Source organism: Diuraphis noxia, unplaced genomic scaffold (genome assembly GCF_037042655.1).
Source record: "Diuraphis noxia isolate RWA-SAM2 unplaced genomic scaffold, SU_Dnox_SAM2 contig0001, whole genome shotgun sequence".
NCBI classification, from domain to species: domain Eukaryota; kingdom Metazoa; phylum Arthropoda; class Insecta; order Hemiptera; family Aphididae; genus Diuraphis; species Diuraphis noxia.
This window is the reverse complement of record NW_028301711.1, coordinates 86,316,012-86,328,799: the sequence shown is the minus strand read 5'-3', so window position 1 is coordinate 86,328,799 and position 12,788 is coordinate 86,316,012. Positions and strand designations below refer to the sequence as shown.

Genomic DNA, 12,788 nt, shown 5'->3' with positions numbered 1-12,788 from the left:
TTCAATTTATTCCCTAAAACAAATGAAAGATCATGTCAGTTGAAATGGTTCAATTAGTTTAGTTGGCTACATTATGTGAAAGAAAAAAAAATTGTTTTATGTTATCCGTGTGCTTTGGCAATTCAAACTAAAAAAACAAAAATAAAAATTCATGGGCAAGAATCGTTTATTGATACTGGGTTTCAAAATTGGAAGAAAGTCACTGAGTGGTTTTCTATACACCAAAAAAGTGAAAACCATAGTGCATCAATATAGTGGCGTGCTCACGGGGGTGGGGTCAGGGTGACATATCTCCCCCATTGAATTTTTATTAATGATTTATTATCTACATGAAAAAAAATTTAGGTTTAAAATTCAAGATTTTGGTCGTAGATTAGATCGCGTTCCTGTATTAATGAAATATCGTTTTTGTTATACCTATCTTATTTCTTATGTGTGTGTGTGTGTGCGCATAGTTATTTGACAATATTGACCGTGAATGGTATCTAGATAGATAACGAGGCAATAAAAAAATATAAAAATAACTATTGTTGTGACGTATTGACATGGATTAATTTAATATATAATATATTATAATCACTATGATATCAGAACTACCTAAAACAAAATTACTAAAATATTTTCTATATGAGTTATTGTTAAAAATATTTATTTATAATAAAAAAATATGATTTTTTTTGTCCTGTTTTGATTAAAAAAAATATATGGTCACTTTACAGAATAACTCATATGAAGGCATGCATCTAAGTTTGTTCTAGAAATAAAAGTCCTGTTAATTCTTATTTCAATTTGTCCCGAAATGTAGTGACGGAGCTGACTTTATTTGTATTAGTATTTATAACATATTTATATTGCATTTGTTTATTATCAGGGGCGTATATAGGATTTTCTTGATGAGGGGAATATCAAATTTTTTTAGTGTTGGATGCAACCTTTTGTTAGTTACTCGGTACTCCAAGTAAGGCTAACAATAAAAACAATAATATTGATTTTAATTTTACTCTGTTTTATTAATTTATAAAATAAATTCTAGTTTTCTGTTTTTTAAGCACAACTTATCAATTACTTCATCAGTTGTAATTTCCACCTCTCTGTGACAAGAAAGCATAGCCAACCCATCAAGTCTAGTCTAATCACTAGGGAACGGATTTTAATTGAGTATAAAATTAAAAATATTTAAATATATATTTGTTTATTACTTAATAAATATTTATTTATAAATGTATAATATTTCAAATATTTAAATTGAAAATAACTTAGAATTATTAAATGATTAATTAAAAAATATTAAAAATCTATTCTAAATCATCATAGTCTTCATGTGGGAAACAATTAGAAACAACATATAGCTTGAAATTTTCAAATGTAAAGTGGCGGCGGTTCGGTCTTAAACATTGCTTTGTAACGGCTGAATGACCTCTCCACATCAACGGACCTGACAGGTGCATATTTCATACAAATTAATTCTTTTGGAGTGTATTCAATTTCTGAATAATTGTTATTTGGAGTTTTGTTTAATAGTATGTCTCTTATTGACATTACAGTATTAAAACATTTGTATTAATACAAAAGTAACCACTATGAGGCCATTAATTATTTAAAAATTATGAACTTACAGCTGTAATTCTTTTAGGGTTTCTCAACCAGTCCACAATTGTAAGAATACCTTTCTTTGATATGCATTCTTTGCCGCATAATGCGATATAGATGCACTGGACGAAATCCGCGTATCCGCCCAGTGCATCTATATACTCGATGATCATATCTTCAGTCACATTGGTGGCCGGGATATTACGGCTTAATGCCGTATATTCCCGGACCACCAATGCAACGCATTTACGGAAATGCATCTACTCTAACCTATAGAATATATCTAAAATATAAAAAGAACAATTTAAATTTTAAAATTTGGAATAAAAATTCAAAAAATATTTTGATATCAGGAACAGAAGAACATTCCTCAAATCTTAAACGAATTGTTAAATAAAAAAAAAGGTAACATTTTTTCAGTTTTTGTTGATTGATTTTGACTGTTCAGTTGTTTATTGAAAACATATCTATTTAAAATTAAAGATGAAGATTTGAAAAATAAAGTTTATAGTTTTCCTACATTAGCTTTCCAAAAAAGTAAAAGGAACGGTAAGTTTGATCATCATTAACATTTTTATTATTGTAAACCACTATTTTAATAATTTATGATACTAATAATATTACTGTTAAGATTTTGATACCATTCATTCTTTCTGATATGCTGTTAAAGCATTAAACATTAAACATGAACTATGTTTAATTATGTTTTTTTCTTTCACTGATTATAGGATATTAAAGTCAAAACACGGCAATAAATAATTATTACATACTTAAAATTTTTTTTTCTTGCTATTAAATATTACTGTTAGAATTAAGAATTAAGAAATTAGAAGATCAGATGTTTGTTATGAATGATTAATTTAAATATACTAAAAAAATATAATGTAGGAAGATTTGTTTTTTAACTGATTTAGAAATAACAGAACAAAATAAATTAACTCTTAAAATTATAATATTACTTAAAATTATTAATAGGTAATTTATTTTGTTCCAGTAGTTCCAGTATTTACGTATAATTGTGTGATTTTATGTGTTCAAGACGACGCAAGAAGCAGAATTTCTATTTGACGTTTAGTTTTTTAAATATTTAAAATCTTAAAAGAGACATTCTGGATAAGATAGCGGCGGTCGGCGGACCTGATATTCGAACGCCGCGCGCGCTCGCCATGACGTGCCGTTTAACCAAAATGACTCTTTTAAGACTACGCCAGGATTGTGTATAACACGAGTGAAGTTATTTGGATGACATTAAATGTAAAAGACATGCCACTTCCAACTATTGAGAGATTTAAACAAATCGCGAGTGATTATGAACGTATGTGGGATTTCCCAAATTGTATTGGGAGTATTGACGGAAAGAATGTTCGCATAAAATTTCCCGTTCATTCAGGATCTATGTTTTTCAATTATAAAAAAATGTTCTCTTTACATCTTCAAGGTATTACTGATGCTAGGTATAAATTTATTACGATTAATGTAGGAGATTATGGTAGACGAAGTGATAGTGGTGTGTTTATGGAAACTGAAGTCTACCTCCATTTGGAAAACAATTCATTTAATGGCCATCTCCTAAACCATTACCAGGGACAAATGAACATGTTCCCTACGTTTTTCTGGGTGATCAAGGTTATCCATTAAAAGAATAGTTAATGAGGCCGTATCCTACTATGACAGTGGCGGATTTGATTCATCTTCTAGCGGGGGGGGGGGGGTGGGGGCAATATCCATTGGGTCCAAAAATGATACTACTTTTTAACCTACAGAGGAAAAATCATGTAATAGGTAGGTATGAATGTAAAAATGTAAAATAAATATTTATATTAAAAAATTTAAATGGTTAATTAACATAATATTAGTCGTCTACAATACAAAATCTAAATTTCTTTTCTTCATCGATGCAAATCGATCAATTATATTTTCCACTGATATATTGTACTCTCTATGAACATTAAGTAGCGCTAGCCCTACTAGTCTATCTTAACCAATTTGTGACCGCAACCATGTTTTTAATCAAATGTGCAAAAGCAAAGGCAGTATTAAAATTTATTTGCAAGCAAGCTAAGCAATAATAATTATACCTGCGAAACGTCGAAAAGCTGCGTTCAGCTGTAGCAACACTTACGGGAAGGGTCCCTAATATCAGTAGAATGTTGTGAATTGTTGGAAATATTATTGGCGGACAATTATCTAATGATGCCCATACAGTTTTTGGAGGTTCAAATTCTAAAAATAAAATTATTATGGATGTGTATACTAAGTTGCAATCATGTGTTCAAAGTTATGGTTATATAATATATTACCTTCATCAGTATTTTTGTCTGAACTCAGCCATTTGGTTTTCCAAAACTCAATTTCTCCTTTGAGAGTGACAGCATTTGTTTTTAAATAATAGTTATAGTTTTTTATTACTGTTTCAATAATGGTTTCTGAAGTTTTATTTGATATTTTTAAGATGTAGGATGGTATAAGTTGAACTAATAATAATAAAGATTCATTTTTTTTATTAATAAATCGTTCTCGTAAATCTTCCAATATGTTTTCAGTTAGCGGTATGAATAATGTTCTCAAGTAATATTGTTCGGGAGAAACGGCAGGTGTATTAGCTCTATTTCTTTGTTTGTTTGTAGTTCTAGGTAATTTGATCTCAATGTCTAATTTCTCCATAGCAGTTTTAGCTTCTTTAAATATACCTTTAAATACATCTTCACAATTTTTTATTTTTTCACTAAGATTATTGATGACAGATTTGATACAATCAAATGCAGCAACTACATCTTGTTCAACTCCTTGTAAAGCTCTGCTAGCTGATAAACTTACACTTAAAATATTAGAGAGTGTACCTATATAATGTTATTAAAAATTCACAATTACACATTCCAGTCAATAGAATTTTGGATTTGGTTGAAGAAGTAAGATCATTCCATTCAGAAATAGCTTCTAGGGACTCAATGATTTCTGGTAAACATATTTGAAATTGAATAACACTATCGTATCGTTCGATCCACCTCGTTTCACAAAGACTTGTTAAAGTACGATTTTGTCCTTTAAGAGTATTTTTTAAGATAAACCCTCTTTTTGATGATTTATTAAAAAAAGGTATAATATCTTGTATTTTTCCCATACTATTTCTCAATGATTGCACATTTGATGATTTAGATATGGAAAGGTTCAGTGAATGACTGGAACAAGGACTATGAATAGCGTTGTTTGCAGATTTTTTAATTTGTTGAACCGCTCCATGTATTGTTGAAGTCATGACCGTACAACCGTCAGTACCAATTCCTACACAGTCTTTAAGTTCTATAGACATTTCTTTTAATATAGAAACTACAGTATCACCTAATATTTCCCCAGATAGTTTTGGTTCTAGTTTTTTATTGGGATCAAAATCACATAAATTATCATCTGATTCATTGTCAATGTTATTAGTTGACATGATCGCTCTACGTTTACCTTGTCCATACACATATTCATGACAATCAAGAAAATGTATAAATTTTTCTTGAACTCTGTGATTGCTATCAATATATCTAAGAGAAAGGCTCATCTGAGAAATATTACTAATATCTGTTGTTTCATCAAATATGATACTAAAATATCTAGTATTTTTTACTTCTTTCAAAATAAAAGAAATGATTTCATAACGGCAACATTGAATAATTTGTTCTTGAATAGAATGTGATAAATAAGTCGCCTTAGAATGAGTGGTTTTCAGATGATTTTCTAATATTTGATCTCCAGCAGATATTCTAAATTTTAATAGTTCAAGAAAATTACCCTGATTTATAGTTGAAGAGGAAGATGTGGTATTTGTAAGATTATTGTTTTCACGATGCCCTCTCAAGGCAATATTCTGTTGTCCCAGAAAAATTATTGAATTATTGATGGGCTTTAGACGTTCTCTGTTTTCCTTGCATTGTCTCTTACGTTCAATGATAACTAAATTAGCCACATTATTACTGGGTTCCATATAGGTTTTTAAAAAATCAGATGAGCATAAAGAAGCTTCTTTATGATATTTATTGCTATTGTGAGTTTCTAAACACCCATGTTTACCTAATAACTTTGCAAATTCTTTTAAAGGTCTGGTTACAAGTTTTTGTAAAGGTACATTTTTTTTGTTTACCACCGTTTTTGTGAGTTAAAAACAGAGCACAAAACTTGCAAAATAAACCAGCATGTTTTTCTGAAAAAACAAGCCAAGAATAATTTTCAAAATGGTTATACCTTAAATATCGTTTTCTCTCTATGCCATTTTTAATGTGAATAGAATATGGGAAGTTAAATGATGGGCCTGGTTTCCATGAATTTAGTAGCCGAAATTTTGTATGATCATCGATTCGAATTTGAATATCACCAACAAAATGTCCAATGTCATTACTTAAACTAATTGAGCTTGACTTCAAATACTATCATTGTTCGTATTTGAATCCACCGTTTCAATATTTTTAGCTGTTGTGTTTTCTTCGTCTATTTGTACTTCAGAATATGTCTTTTCAATAGATTCAGATACATCACTCGGCGTGTCCTTTTCATCTGAATTGTTATCAAGTGGTACATTTGATTTCTTTTGAAAAAATTGAAAAATGGATTTCTGTTTCCTTATAGAAAACGACATAATTAATACAATACAATACACTGTACACTTTTTTCCGGAAAAAACAACTGCGTGAAACAGAGCATCAAACAATGACAATTGACTTAAAAGTTAATAGTAGTCGCGCTAGTCGGAACACTCGGAACATACTATAATACACAGTACACTACACTAGACTATTTGAAAATTCAATATTTAATATTATAGTTTAGCCAATAAGCGCGAAGCGTAGAGATATCATGAGAGATATAAGATATAAGATTCAAGATTATATTATCAATAACATGGCCAGACATCAGTCACTCAGTGTGACCAACCGCTCACTGCGATGCCAAAACTACACACTACAGAGGCCGTGATTATAATTCTTAGAACTTATACAGTTACAGTATACAGATTTCTGAAAAAAATTATTATTTATACGTAGTTTGATGTCTAGGGAGGGGCCATGGCCAAGGCCAAAGATCCAGAAAAAGAAAATTTCAATTATCGCCTTAGTAGAGCTAGACGTTCGGTTGGATGTGCTTTTGGTATTCTAGTGAATAAGTGGAGATGTCTAAAGATTGAACTGCAAGTGGAACCATGTCATATAGACACTATTGTTAATACTGTTTGCTTATTGCATAATATTGTGATATATAAGGATGGTATAAAGGAGTCCGTATTATTTAACATGCAGAGCCAGACAGCTGAACACAGCTTTGAAACAGAACACAATATCACGAATTTGAGACGTTTTAATCGATCGTCACGAAGAGCGTATGAAATACACGATATTTTCAAACAGTACTTCAAAGACAACAATATAATAATAAACTCAATGACAGAGTAAATTTGTAATGTATGTAATTTAATTTTATGTTGATCAAAATTAATAACAGTGAAAGGTGGAAAAATACATGTTGTATACTATAGCATGATAATTTACATTTCGTGTAATTGTGTTATTTTTATATTGAACCATGCCATTATAATCTACTACATAATATTATTGCTATAATAGTTAAGAATCACTCTATTGAAGTCTATTTATAATTCTAAACAAGAAAGTAACTATTTTTATTACCAACTACTATTTTATTTTCATCTTCACGATATAATGAAGAATGAATGATTTAATAAAATATAGTTACATTATACTTTAATAACATTATATTATAATATAGTTAAAAATTTGAATAGTACTTACTTGTATTTTTTAATAATACAGCGATTTCATCCCAGAGACGTCTTGCGACGTCTCTGTTATGATGCGATTTACTGCTAGGATCCCATGAGCTCCTTCTTTCATGGACCAAACGTATTAATTTTTCGCAGTCCATGATGAAATATAATATTTTTAAATAATATTTGTATTTCAACTGATTACGTCGACTAAATCAGCCGATATAAGCAAATGAAATTGAATTTCGTCCGATGGATAACCGACGTCGGCGTAATCGGCCGATGCGGTCGGAGACACTGAGACCACTTGTATTATATTTACTTTACGTAAAATAATCGGGCGAGTTTCACCGACGTTGGTGCCACTGTGACCGCAGCCTAAGTCGTGAGGCTCACCAGTAGAACTGATAGGTTTTTATACACGCAGTGACGAATGAACGTCAAAGATCTATGATAAGAGTTCAATAATTTTTTGTTAGGTTACGCTATTTAAATGATAATAATTAAGTTATGGTAATCATAATAATATATTTCACACCCGCACAAACGTGTAAAAATAATACTTTAAATAGTAATAATAATGGCATCTGATAACGAATAATAATTAAAGTATGAAAAATAATAAGTATAATAATTTTAACAATTTGTAAAGAACCTAGTTCTAACAGAAAAAGATAATAATATTTCACAAAAGGTGAATAATACAATAATTTTAATGGCCCATGGCATTTTTTTTCAGAAGATTAAAATAAACAGTTCATTTGAAAAATGTAAAGGGAAAAACGGGGACCCGCGTCGTGTAACGCCTAACAATACGTGCCTTTAAAAATAGGGGGGGGGGGGTTAATACAAGGTCCATCAAAAAAACGGGCATGTACCATTTGAAGGTTTAAGTAGGTACAGTAAGCTTAAATTGTGCCCCTAAATGTATTGCTTAAAAGTTAATACCCATTAGTTAGTGCAATTCACCCCACTTAAAGTGATCTCGGCACTGGTCACAATAATAGTTATCAATTATAAAGACCAGAAGTTAATAGTAATAAATTCGATATCGTTCGAACCTAAGATACAATAGCTATAAGCCTATAATCGTTGTAGCTAATGGCTAGGTAGCTACGGCCTACGATAATTTATTGTCATAAACTCATGTTATAGGTAAGTAATTGGACCATTACTGTCAAAATAAATTTCGCATACTCTCGTGTAATCCCCACTACATACATACAAACCTTAGATCATATACGTATACTTTATAGGTACATAGTGTATAATATGATATAAGATATGTTCATGGCACAAAAGTACAAAACTGAAAACAATGATTTTTAATCTGATTTGCGATTACTATCGTTCTCTGTGCTGATCTTTCATAATAACACACGGAAAAAATATTTGGTTGTAGACTTGTAGTAACTATGAGAATAGTTACTGTAACTGTAAATTATTGTAGCTATACAGACAACTTTTAAGCATAGTCGGGAGTACCAAATGAAGAATGTTGGAACGATTGTTTTGCGACAACATAATTATTATGGTTAAATTGTCAACTATACATTATGGTTGTCATAACCTCCTAACATAATAATTAGGTTAGTTCTATTATTTTATAGGGCCTTATATAGTGAATCCAACCATCCTAAATAGTAACAACAGCAATGAATTATGGTTGTCTTAACATTATAAATTAGTTGGTGTTTATTTTTTATTTATTATACCTATTGTGTATACATGGCTGCTGTATTTTTTTTTATGCAAAACATAATATCCTGAGGACCATAGGTAGTACCTACCTATTATGCACCTAGAAATATCTTTAAAAACTAAGTAACATCTAAACAATTAGTACCTATTACATAAATAACTATGATAAAATGTACATTATGCCGGTATGCATAGTCCTGATATAATGGGCAACATAATATAGCTTATGTATTACATAACAATGTAACTCATAAATTATTTATGTCATACATCAGGAACTTTAAGATGCCTAAATTATATTCTTGCACAGTCAATATTTATGTGTTTCATTGTATTGGGAAGTTTTATGAAAATAAAAATCGTTTTTAAATATGTTGGTATGTTCATCTCAGTGTTATCAGTAAACATTATACTGATAATAACAAAAACAAAGTGTATTTTAATTTTTACTAATATACTCTACCTAGGTATACCACCTATTATTAATTCTTAAATCGTGTACTTTTCATCTTTTGGCTTTTGACTTTTGGTGTTAAGTGTTGAGGTTGACGTGTGAAAGGGACCATCGTTTTATAATGTCGGATGAGAAAATGAAACGCTTACGTGCTCCTGAAATAACCGAGGAAGAGAAAGCCATTATCCTATATTGTATTTCGAAAGAAAAACATATAGTTGAATGTAAAAAAAAACTGATAAATTCAATAATAGGGAAAATAATGATGCGTGGGAAAGAATTACTTTAAGCTTTAATTCAAACCAAAGTGTAAATAAGGTAAGTATCTTACTGACTTCTGACAAATATGTTTATATAGTTTTAACTTTTATAAGCCATTATTAAATAATTTTTAAAATGAGAGATACTAAATGTCTACGTCGGTTTTGAGAAGGCGAAAAGAGTAAAAGTAGACAAGGGTTTGTAATTGAAAGACAAGCACGTAGGTATGTTAACTGGCGGTGACCCTGAAACGACATCATACTTAGACATCACCCCTGAAGTGAATGAAATAATTCAACCACGCATAGATCTTCAAATAGTTGAGATTCAAAACATATATGATGGTGATGGAATTGAATTCACAACTGAAGAACTATCAACATTAAATGATTCAGTTGTTTATTTATCAGATATTCATATAAATGATAATCCTGGTGAGTAAGTATGTAGTTAACAAAGCTGGGCATTTAAATAGATTTTAACCATTTAGTAAGTTACAATAAATTTACTAAATTCAGTAACTTAGTTAAGTCACAAGTTTGAAAATCGAGAAAAGTGGAGGTTTAGGACAAAGGTGGCCGATCCCAAATAGTTGGGAGGAAAGCGAAGGCGAAGAAGAAGACTACTTACTGGTTTTTTAACTTTTAACAAATACTACTTCCCAGTTTTGATAATTTACATGCATTTTTGTTTTAAATTAATGAATTAATTTTCTTGTTAATTTATAATTTATGATTATTTTATATGTGTTAGTAGGTACAAGCACTGAAACAAATTTTAGTACATACGGAATAGTGAATTCTGATCAAAATATAAATAGTGAGAACTGTTATTAAGAAACTGATCAAATTGTCCAATCCTCTAGTCCTCGTCCTCATTCATCTATTGTTGAAAATGATCCTTTACATAATGGTATATTTACAACTTATATTCCTATCCTATTTATAATATAAAGTTGACCAGACATCTTAGATTATAAAGATTTTTTGAGTTTTTAAAACTACATTTTGATTTAGTTTGTTTTTACTTGCAAACTTTTTATATATATATTGTAAATTGTAATCAAATTTCAAATAATTATAATATCACTTTATGTGTGTTTACCTAGTCTGATTAGAGCTCAATATTTCCTTAAAAATTAGTATGTCTGGTCACTTTGTGATTCTATCTAGTTTTTCTTTTTAGTTCCTTTAACATCCAAGGTACCTAAAACTAAAAAATCTATAAAGATGATGGTAAGTGACGAAGCCAGTTTAAGAATTAAAAAACTAAAGTCGAGTTATGAAAGTGATACAACGTTGAACAAGTTACATGTATGTTAATTGTATTAGGTACAATCAGAAGTATATCAGTATTTCTAGTAAGTATTTGATGCACTAATAATGTCAGCATAAATCGCTGATTATGAAGTATTTATAATATCAAAACTGTAATTATTTTTATCAATATATTGAATAGGTGTCATATTTTAAGTACTCACGTCATTCTGTATTTTTTTTTAAGTTTTAACATTCAATTTATTGAAATAACACAATTATTAAATTTTTTATTTGCCATGTTTATTATTATAATATTTCATTTTTATTTTATTATCTAGTACTTTCAATTCATAGTACAATAAATAAAGTAAATAAAGTGGTCCATTACAACTATATAATTTTTTTTTTATATTAATATATTATTATGTGATTCAGTTAATTTTTATTTTCAGATTGATTATCAAAAAAATTTAATTGAAAATGTATTAGCTAAGGCCCATGGCGACCATGTCCATTGCGTCCACGTCTGCCGACAGTCAGAGCCGGCGCAAATTGGACCTAGCCCATGTACACGCCACGCGCAGCACACGTGTGACCGAAACCCAGTCCAAGTCCACGTTTTTTAATAGTAACGCATATTGAACTCAGCCCACGCCCATGCCTTACCCATACCCATTACCCTACATATACCAAAATCTCCATCATTTCTCCCAGTATAGCTCATAAGATGACAGCAAGCCAGCAGCAACTTCTTCTCGATTTAGAATCTGAATCTGAGGACGATGAAAGGTATATAGTTTCACACCTACTCGGCAAAAAAAGAAAAAAAAGTAAAACGAATGAATATTTACGAAAAAGAGAGAGTCATGGAGAGTTTAAGTTATCCAGTGAAGTTCCAGATAGTGTGTTCAAAGAGTCGTTTAGATTAAACAGAAAACAGTTTAGTGAAGTTCATGAATTAATTAAAATGGATATCACTGGTCAAGAGTGCAATGCACAAAAACCTATTGGAAGTGAAGAAAAACTAGCAGTATGCCTAAGGTAAGCGTTTAATACCACGATTACATTTGATGGTTACTAATAATTATGACTGGCGATAAGTTAGTGTTTTGAAATAAATCGTAGGCGATCATGTACGGTTTCAAGAATCTAATAATATATTTGGTTTTTGTTTTTATCTGTTTTATGTACTTTTAATGAAAATAAGAAAATTTATTTTGCATTTCTTGACAATTTTTAGGTTTATATAAATATAACAAATTACAAAGTAGGTACTCGTAATTCACCAGTTTTCGACAAAATCAATTTTTTTTATTTGGCTGTGACTTTAAAACTAAAAACGAAAAAAAATGTAAAGAAAAATGTTTTTTTTTGTAAAATATTATTATTATATTATTATATTATTCAATTACACCATGTTATAACAAATCAAAAAATGTTCTTGAAGAATCGTCTTTATGTCTTGAGCAGTTTCTTTCATTTGTGTCAACTGAGCTAATCGAAGTTGAATTCGATGCAGAAAAAAATTCAGGGTATCCTTGCGTTAAGGCACAAGATAATAAACTAGTAGGCTGGGGTGTTATTGAAATAGCACGTTGTGTGTTCATCTGATAAGTTTGGTTAACTTCACGTTTGTCTGTGATTTCATCCTCAGCTTTATCTTCGGCATCAGAAACAGCTTGAAACAAATTTCTTCTGACTTCTCTTTGGTATTTTGTTGGAAGACCTTTAGTGATGTTGTACATAGACATAAAAAATTGAT

General features: G+C 30.0%; 2 pseudogenes; one reads left to right on the top strand and one right to left on the bottom strand.

Moving 5' to 3' along the window:
- The window catches only part of LOC149062276 (zinc finger MYM-type protein 1-like), a 299,795-nt pseudogene that overhangs the window by 77,141 nt on the left and 209,866 nt on the right, over positions 1 to 12,788 (bottom strand).
- Positions 9,628 to 10,209, top strand: LOC149062287 (myb/SANT-like DNA-binding domain-containing protein 3; annotated as a pseudogene).